This window comes from Marmota flaviventris, chromosome 15 (assembly GCF_047511675.1).
Source record: "Marmota flaviventris isolate mMarFla1 chromosome 15, mMarFla1.hap1, whole genome shotgun sequence".
Taxonomy (NCBI): domain Eukaryota; kingdom Metazoa; phylum Chordata; class Mammalia; order Rodentia; family Sciuridae; genus Marmota; species Marmota flaviventris.
Genome location: NC_092512.1, coordinates 77,707,240 through 77,718,237, shown reverse-complemented (window position 1 = coordinate 77,718,237; position 10,998 = coordinate 77,707,240).

Below are 10,998 nucleotides of genomic sequence, written 5' to 3'. Positions count from 1 at the left end.
CCCCCAATGAGCAGCTCTGTGGTCTGAAAGGGCGGGGAAACAGCCCAATGAGCATCACCGCAGAGGAGCCAATCAGTTGGCAGCTAGAAGTTTGCTGGGGCCCTGTGAGCCAATCATCAGCTGGCAGCTGGAAGTTTGCTGGCAGCTGGAAGTTTGCTGGGGCCCCTTTGGCTGTGGCTCTCAACAAGGTATCCACCTAAAACTCCTATGTTAATGCAGGAATGTTCAGAGGTGAAATGATTGGATGATGAGAGCTGTAACCTAATTGGCCCATCCTAGTTTCATTGAACTGGGTGGTAACTGCAGGCCAGGAGGGTATGACTTAAGGAGGTGGTTCATGGGGAGTATGTTGTGGAAGGTTCATCTTCCCTGTGGCCCCTTCCCTCTCTCTGCTTCCTGCCCACCATGTCCTGAGCAGCTTCCCTCCAACACATCCTTCTACCATGATGTGCTGTCTCACTTGTGCCTACAGCAATGGAGCTACCTTATCATGGACTAAATCTCTGCAACCATGAGCCAAAATAGACTTTTCCTCCTCCAAGAAAACCCATTCTTGTCAGATATTTTGGCCACAGCAACACAAAGCTGATTAACACACATTCTATGGTCTTGGGAAGGTCATTTAGCTTCTGTCTCATTATTTATAAAATAAATACAGTGATCCAAGTACCTGCTTCATGAGATTGCTCTACAAGTAAAATAGTTAAGCTGGGAGTAGTGGTATATACCTGTAGTCTCAGTGACCCAGGAGGCTGAGGCAGGAGGATCACAAGTTCAAGGTCATCCTGGGCAACTCAGGAGACTTATCTCAAAACAAAAAATAATAAGGGCTGGGGACATATTTCAATGATAGACCACCCCTGGGTTCAATCACTAGTACCACATACATGAAAAAAAATCAATATAGTTAAAACTTATAAGTCATTCAGGGAAGTCTCTAGTATGCGCAAAACATTTAGTAAATGTCTCATTAATGCTTACCAAGCTTCCTGAAATATCTGATCTTTTATTAAATATGTTAATAGAATCACATGGTGGTCAAGCCTCATAGCACTTTAGGATGTCTTTGCCCCTTGCTTCTGTTTCACTTATGATGATTTCATGGTTCAGTGCTCAGAACGCTGACCATCTGCCCTCACTGACAAGTCCTTACATTATTGTGGTCAGGAGGCTCCTATGCACTAACAATAGTGCTTGGAGACTAGCTGAGGGAGTTTTGTGTGAGACAGCTATACCAGAGGGCATTTCATGGGAGGGTGACTGAAAGAGGTCACGGTAGGGTATGGGCTGGCTGTGGCAGGTGGTCATGCACACTTGAAGGTCACCACTCGTTATTCACAGCAGAATGGATTGCTTTGTTGTGAATAATGAAAAAGTGTGAGATAGGAAGGACCAGATTATCAGAAATCTTAAAAATTTTGGTTAAGAAATTGGAGTTTTGCTTTTTTAACAATTGGAAAAATTGGGTAAATTGGTCTAGAGCAGAACTCAATATTTTTGCATGTCATTATTCCCTTTGACATTCTGATAAAGTTCATAGACTCCTTCTTAGAATAATGTCTTAAATGCATAAAAGGAAATACATAGAAATACAAAAGAAGTGAATTATAGTGAAATATAGTTTTAAATATTAAAAGATAAACATGGTAAAGTAATATATGTGCCTTTTATGACAACAAGATCTATTAACTACTTTATTTTCATTAAGTATTAAATTCAGTTAACTGTTATAATTTCCTTCCTTCCATCCATTCTTCCTTTTTTCCTTCCTTTCTTCTGCATAAGGAATTGAACTCTACCACTGAACTATATCTCCAGTTCTTCTTATTTTTTATTTTGAGACAGGATCTCACTAAATTGCCTAGGCTAGCCTTGAATTTGTGATCCTCCTGTCTCAGCCTCCTAAGTATCTGGGATTACAGGTATGCCTCACCATGTCCAGCTAACTATACTTTCAATATACTGAGATATATAAACAGTGTCAGAGATACAACAATTAAATGTGTCATGAAAATATCAGTGATTGCTGCTGGTGGCAAAGCTGTAAGTGCTGATAATACTTCTGTGATTTCTTGCTGACATTTGTTACTGAATGAAATGCTCAATCTGTTACAGGGTGGTGAAGATGGAGTTTTCTCTCTTTCCTCCCCGCCGTCTACATTTATGACTGCATATCCGATCATGGAGTTCTTGCTCTTCTGTGTACCTCAGGTTAAAGACTCTGGCCCCTAGGCAATTTGGTTTGCCATTTTATGGTTCATTAAGCCAGAGACACAGCAAAGATCTGCTGAGATCAATATCTGCCATATTGTCATCTCAGAGCTATCCCATTACCTTGCAAGTAGGAGAGCCAAGAAACATAAAAAGAGAAGACAATGCCATCTCTGATTTGGATGTAAGCAGGCTATGAATCATAATTAAGTAGCAAATTCCACAGGTGATATTTTTTGATAATTTTGTTAGGCACTCACGTCTTTAGCTTTTTAAGCAGGTCAAATTTAAAGGACAAAAGGATAAAGCTACATGACTCAGAAAGCAGCACTAAAGCATGCAAGCTATTTATACAAGAACTAAAATAAACTCATCAATAATATCTGTTAACTCTATGCTTGTCACTTGGAGAGGAGGGGAATAAAGGTATATTCTGAAACACAGATGGAGCAAATACATTATTGAATAATTCACAGTTAAGTTGACATCCCGAGCTGTTGCCTGGACACAGGATTCTAAATTGATGTTGACCATCCCCTGGTGACACAAAAATCTTAAATAAAAACAGAATCCAGCAAATTCAGCCAAATTCACGTTACATTTTCTCTTAAAAGTTCAGTGATTTGTTTAAGACATTAATTCGCTGACTCTATCTTCCTCATCTAGAAAGCTAAATTCCTAGTTGAAGCAGCAAGAGCTAAGTATATTTAGAAGAATAAAACAGTCTAATACAGCTGGTCATAGTGACACACTCCTATAATTCCAGCAACTCAGGAGGCTGAGGCAGGAAGATCACAAGCTCAAGACTAGGCTGGGCAACTTAGTGGGATCCTATCTCAAAATAAACACAAAAAAGGGGTATAACTCAGTAGTAGAGGATCCTGAGGTTCAATTCCTGGTTCAAAAAAATTGTTTAATACAGTGGTATATGCATATATGTATGTGTTATTTATATAGCTTACAGGTTTTATTATGAATGTGGGTATGTTGAGGGGCTTTTCTGTAGGGAATATTTCATGTGTATGTTCAGAAATAAGTATAAGTTTTCACTGTAGCATATAGGTTTCTAAATATTTAGTTGGATTCCCACTGTTAGCCAGTGTTGACTGAATACTTAATACTGTTTTATTTTTTTTTAATATTTATTTTTCAGGTTTTTTTTTTTGGCGGACACAACATCATTGTTTGTATGTGGTGCTGAGGATCGAACCCGGGCCGCACACATGCCAGGCGAGCGCGCTACTGCTTGAGCCACATCCCCAGCCCCTTAATACTGTTTTAGAGACTTCACAGAAAAATGACTTATTTGACTCTCTCAATAATGTTAATATTATCATCCTATTTTACAAAGGAGAATTTAGAAAGCAAATGGGTTCAGTAACCTGCTGTACACAGCTGGTAAGAAGTAGAACTGGGTTTAAAACCCAGATTCCAGAGTTTGTGTATCCATATAATCGTGTAACTATTGTGTTTACACTCTCTCTCAGTCTTACTATATTGCCCAGACTGCTCTTACACTCCTTGGCTAAGTGATACCCCACCTTAGCCTCTTGAGCTGGAATTACAGATAATGGCCAATTACAGGTAATTACCCAACTCCACAGAGCTCTCTTGTCTTCTAGGAAGAATTTGAAACTAGACAGACTAGTTTCTATGGGTTTCTATAATATATTAACTTGTGAAGCTGTAAATAGTACTTAGATACCAGTGGGTAAGGACACTGAGAAATATTTAAATATTTTTCCTAGAAAATTAAGTTCCAAAGGGAATTAAGATGGGAGCTCTAAATGATAGAAACAGAAATACAAAAAGTGGTTCATGTGTAAACTACAAGTTTACACTTAGTATTGTTTTATTCTCAGCTAAAACATTTATTACCCACAGAGTCACAACCAGAAAGTCAGAGATGAAGGAAGAACAAGAGTTAGGTAAAAGTCTAGGTAAATATAAAGGACTTATTTGATCTGAGAATCTTGCTAAAATATTTGAGTTCTGTCAAGCTGAGCATTTTATCTAGCAGCAATGATCAGCATTTGAGAACTTCAACTTCTTGTTTTCTTGTTTATTGCTTTGTAATCTTGTGGAACAGAGTTCAGTTAATAATACCCAGTTTGTGGGACAGTATTGTCGTCTATTTGTGCAGTTTGCTTTGATGCTGTTTAATAGATTTCTCCCTTTTATGCCTGGTGTACTCCCTCAGCCTCTCCTGTGGGCACAGGCTCCCATGTGCTTAGTGCTGGTGGACTTGCATGTATACCTGAAACAGAAACACCCTTGTCTGATGTACAGGTTTTGACTTGCATGTAAAATATGGCACTCATGTTCGTCTCTCTGTACTGCTATAATAAAATATCACAGATGGATAATTGATTTAAAAAAACTGGAATTTATTTCTTACAGTTCTGGAGGCCAGGGAGTCCAATATGAAGACCTGACATTGCTGTCTGGGAGGCTGCTCTGTTCTTCCAAGAAAGCACCTATTACTACATCTTTTTATACCTCTTTTTCTTTCTGCATTTTTTATACTTCATTTATAAAAGCCTTAATCCCATTCACACAACAGCTCCACCCTCATGGCTTAATCACCTCCAAAAAGCCCCCACCTCTTAATGCTACCACATTTGGCAATTGTGTCAACATAGGAATTATAGAATGGACCTAAACATTCAAACCATGACAGTATTGTAGATCTCTATTACAAGTTTTTCACCTAACACTATAGTATCACACAACTTAACTATTGTTAAGATCTATTAACGTTGTCAAGTGAACATCTGGATTATTGTTTTAGACTGTAGCATTCCATACAACTATGTGTATAATGTTAGTACCCATCTGGATAATTAGGTTGCTTCATATCCTTATTCCCCCAAACAATACTGCAATGAATAACCTTATACATGTTCACTTATTAGCTAATTTCTCCTGGTTACATACTCATGGGTGAGATGTCTGGGTTCCACTGAGTACTGCCAAATTGCCTTTCAGAATTAACTGAATTTACACTTACATCATTGGTACATGTGAATTTAATTTCTTCTCATTATTATCAACACTTGGTTTCAGTTTATGTTAGTCAGCTTTCCATTGCTGTGACAAAATATCTGAGAAAATTGACTTAAAAGGAGGAAAGGTTTATTTTGGATTATGGTTTCAGCTCATGGTCAGTTTACTCTGTTGTAGTTGGGCATGTGGTGAGGAGCATCGTGTGTGGCAGGGAGCATGTGGAAGAGCAAAATGTCACCTGATGGCATCCAGAAAGTGAAGAGAGAGGAAGGAGATGGAGTCCCAATTCTCGCTTCAAGTGCACATCCCCAGTGACCAAACTTCCTTCCACCAGCCAATTCCTGCTTAAAGGTTCCAACACCTTCCAACAGCACCACAGGTGGAAACCAAGTCTGTAAGACATGGGCCTCTGGGGGACACTTCTGAATCATACTAAATTTCTAATTTTTACCAATTTGCCAGGCAAAATCACACGGTTGTTTTAATTTTTCTTTGTATGATTAGCAGCAAAGTGGAGAGTATCCACATTTCTCTTCTATGAATCAACTTTTATCTTTTGTTGATATTTCTATTGTTCTAAAATATTTTTCTCTTTTATTTGCAGAAAGGCTTTTAACTATATATTTATTTATTTTTCACATTTTAAAATAAGCTGCTTATTAATATTGGTGGTCTTTTTAAGTATAATTTCTGTGAACACATTTTACTGCTTTCCATTAACACACAGTTTTGAAATGTAGCTTTTGTTGTTGTTGTTGTTTTTTGTTTTTGTTTTGTGGTGCTGGAGATTGAACCCAGGGGTTTGTGCATGCTAGGCAAGCACTCTACCAACTGAGATATATCCCCAGCTCTAAATATAGCTTTTGAATTAATTTAATTCCTAATAGTCCCAAATTAACTACTGACATAGCATCCATGTCTGATAGTCATGATTTTCCAAGAGATAGTGTTTTTTTTAGGAATAATATAATTTTTGAAAATTTTATTTAGTGAACCACAAATGAATAAACATTTTCAATTTCTTCTATCACAAATCTCATTACATGTATACTATATATATATTTAATAAAAATGAACTGTGTAACTTGAATTCATTTTTAAAATATAGCAAATGTGTACATAAGTTCATCTGTAGGAAATATATTAGACTTTTTACATAACAGGTTTACTGAGATAAAATTTGCATATTACACAAAAAATATATCTATGCTCCCATATGGGAAAAGTGCCAGCTAGAAAATATTGTAATGAGCTGGCTATTCAACAACACCAGGTAAAGGTACTCTGCAAGATTTGAGCATAAATGAGTTCCTTGAAGCTTCTTTAACTTGTAACATAAGAAGACACAAAAAAATACTGACGTGCAGATTTTTAAAATAGCTTAATGTTTAAACCTACTAACTGTTTGCTTTCTACTCTTCCCCTTTGAAAGAAGTGCTCTCTCTCTCCAGCACCATAAAATAGTCATTTATATTTTCTTCTAGTTTATTTATAAGTTTGATGTTTGTATTTACTCCCTAATTTCTTTTTAAAAAGCCATTTACAAAATATTTATTGAGGTTATAATGAGCTATAGGGTCATTTAGACATTTCAGGTTTAAATCTTCTTGGTTATGCACATAAATACAACTGAATTAGAGATAGATTCTTGATCACAATTTTTTTTTTTAGAATTATTTCGACTGAGATACATTTTCTTCTTTGATTTATCATTGATGAGAAAGAAGGGTGGACAATCAACTTGATTATTGCATCTGTTTTATCTGCCTGGATTCAGATTTTTTTTCTTACATCTTTGAAGTGACAATAAAAGACAGAAAGACAAGCAAGTCTCTTACATTGATTTTGCTCTGTGCATAGTGAGGACTTTGGATCTTGTAAACACAGATATTTTGACTTTGGTAATTGCTTCTCTAATCACTCTTAAATTGTGTGACAGATGGGGTGAGGCAAAGACCCAGCTTTTTGGAGGGAATTATTTGAGGAGGACAAAAACAACATGTAGTAAACAGTATTCATGTTTACTAGTGATAAAATGGGCATAAAAACATATAAATTATGTCTGTTTACCAATGATAAGCATAAGAAAATAAACATCTGTGATGAGTAAAAATTTTATGACTGTCAATTTATGACTGAAAATTTTATGAATGTCAATGATTTTATGACTGTCAATTTATCTTTAATAAAGATTTCTTCAGCCATAAGTACATTTCTCATCAGGGTCTTTGTCTTCCATTTCTGCGTTGAGTCTTACCTATTCTACTTTTATTTAGGAGCTCTCTGAGTATCTTTATGCTAGTTTAGTAATCAGAGCAAATTTCCTCTGCTAAGTTGTTGGCAATTTTGCTTAATTCCTTTTTCATAAACTAACTTAAAAAACATGAATTGAGTTCCTACTGTATGCTTTTAGTAGAGTAAAGTACTTGGCTCTCAAAGAATACACAGCTTGATCAGAAAGCCAGATATGTAAACATGTCACTTTATATTTGGTGGTATCATCCAGACATCAAAGAAGAATAGTGTGGGAGACGGATAATTTCCTGCCAGGACAGAAACATCTTTGACCTTACAAACTTATGTGTTGTACTACCTGATTCATTCAGTCACTTGTTTAATCATTTACATAGCACATGGTTTTCAGGAAAAGTCACTGGAAGTTTATACCACTAGGAACAATGGGAATTTTTCTCATTCCATACCATAGGCCCAAAGACAACAGAGTCAAGTGACCATGGACTGAACATCTCAAACTCGGAGCCTAAATAAACCTTTACTCCTTATAAGTTGTTTATCTTGGGTATTTTATTATAGTAACAGAGGACTGACTAACACAACCTTAATTATATCTGAAGGCAGGCTTCCAATGATCCAAAAGTTTCCCACAAGCCTCCATCTCTCAAGGTACCATAGCACCTAGTAATATCATCATCATGGGAACTAAGTTTCCAACACACAGACTCTTGGGGAACAAACCACATCCAAAGTGCAGCACTACTTTCAACCAAATTGGTGTTTTTCTATTTGGTTTAGGAAAAGTAGAGAATTAACATAATGATTTAGGTAGATAAAATTCATATATATATATATATATATATATATATATATATATATATATATATATATATTGAGGACTTTGGATCTGTAAACACAGATATATATATATATATATATATATATATATATATATATATATATAATATTTCAATCTAGAACTTGTAGAATTATCTTGTGAATACAATTTCAGAGCAAGAGGAAATTAGAAGAGAAAAAAATGGGAGGAAACTGGAAGACAATGTTCTATTAATTTTCTCAATTATATTCAAGTGTCTACACTTCCTGAGGCTCCTAAAATTCTTAGAGCATAAAAGTGACACTGCCTCCCTTCAGACCCCAGACCTTGTCCCTCTGGAACCCCAAGGACTGACCTCCCTGGGCTGCACCCACAGCCTGGATGTCTATGAATCAGAAAGCAGGACCTCCACCAACACAGAATCTGCTAATGCATTGACCTTGAACTTCCCAGCCTCCAGAACTGTTAGAAATCACCATTTGTTGTTTATATACCACCATAATACTATGGTATTCTTTGATAGCAGCTCAAATGGCCTAAGACAATGGCTAAAAGTGGAATGGATTCAGTCTGAGATGACTGTGAGCTATCTAACAGTCAGACATAGAAAAGGACTGGAAAGCCAGTGTCACTTGGCTCAGAGTATCCCTTTCTAGGTAGATACTGCAGTGTGGCATTAGGGCTGAGCAAATTAACATTTCTCACCTGGAGTTCAAAGTCTGGTCCTAAGATGATGGGTGGTAGAGGGAGGAGAAACACTTGACATTAGTTGTCAAAATTGAGCTCCACATTTTATTTATTTTTTGGGGGGAGGGGGTGGGGAGTGCTGCTAGGGATTGAATCCTGGGCTTTGTTCATTCCAGGCGAGTGCTCTCTGTCACAGAGCCACATCCCCAGCTTGAGTGCAACCATTTTAAAATCAATGTCTGTTTCCTTTACAATGATTATTGTGACGTTTAATTTGAAATTTTCAAATATAAAATTCTATTTGATGAAATAAGTCACCTTTCCAATGAAGACTCAATTTAGGAAGTCTAATCAACAAAAGGAGAAATTTATTATAATTTATTTGGACTGTTATGCCTCCCTATGAATAAACGTCACACTGATTTTTTATTTTGATGACTCCAAAACGATTTCCAAAATTATCCTTTTTACTTTGAAAACTGAACTTACGAAATTTGTATAACATGACTTTCTTTTTAATGTAAGGAGAGTACAGTGTTTAGTAAAATTAAAGATTAGTTTCAGATTACAGGGTCACAATTTTCAGCTTTTTTTGGTTCCTAATCCCACCCCCAGCACACATTCCCTTCCTTTCCCTGTTTCTGTTTGTGCTCAGGATGAACCCAGCGCCTCTCATTTGCTAGGCAACCGCTCTAATACTGACCTCCGTTCCCAGCCCTTTGAAAGACTTTTTAATTTTGGGACAGGGTCTTGCTAAATTTCCCAGTATGGCCTTGAATTTGTGATTCCCCCTGCCTCAGTCTCCTGAGTCACTGGGATTACAGGCATGAGCCAGAACATCCAGTGGGAGGTTTTTATTTTTTTATTTTTTTATTTGTTCCCCTATGATTTGTTAGTGCTATTTCTATCTTAGTGGTGACCAAACAAAAATTAAAATAGTGCATTGTGGAGACTACATGTGGATGAACACATCAAGCAGTGGGAACAAAAGAGAAGAGAGGGTGACAGAAGAGGAAAACTGAAAAACATTTTAGAGTTCATCTCCCGCTGGGCACAATTTTAGAAAATAGAAAAATCCTGAAAATGTAGGCTTAAGAAATTGGATTGTCACCATCAGCAATGAAGATATGGGGAAGAAAAAAATATATTCAACGAGAAAGAGCAGCAGTTTGGTTTGGTGTTTTGCATTGTAAGTGACATAGAGCATTCAAATAGAATTAAAATAGTGACATAGAGCAGTCAAATAAAATTAAAATGTTGCATTGTGATGGGCTGGGGTTGTGACTCAGTGGTAGAGCACTTGCCTAGCATGTGTGAGGCACTGGGTTCAATTCTCAGCACCACATATAAATAAATAAAATAAAGGTTCATTGACGACTTAAAAAAAAAAGATACTACATTGCAGAGACTGCACATGAATAGAGAACTTAAGCTCTTAAGACCTTAAAAGACCTTAAGCTCTCTTGCCAAAAAATTGAAATTCCTAAAAATCCAGGATTATGCAAGTAAATGGGTATCAAACCAATCTTGCACACAATTTTCTAAAACAGGTACCAACATCTCATAGATGGGGAGAAAAAAATAAAATGACTTTTTATTTTACTTTGGTTTTGAAAAACAGGTCAGTGCAATATTTCAGAGAAGTTGGTCGATGTTGGACACTGATTTATATCACAAATCAAAAATATCGATAGTTTGATTCTACCTTTGAAAAGAGTGTACCTGTTTTCCAGCAACTTAATTTATACATTCAAGAAAATATTTGACAATACCAAGAATTAAAATGTTTGGTGAAACTGCACAAACAAAACCCTAATGGCTTATAATTCTTTTTAGTATATTCGTTCTTAATGAGTGCTAAAGGAAAATGGTCATGACCACAAAGTTTATACAAATTGTAAGTGATACTTTTGTTCAGGGAGGATGGAATATAAATTAATTGATAAACTAATTGATTAATACAGAAGAAATCATGAACTCTGCTGGTAGTTGAGGATACAGAGTTGCCAAGACAAGATCTG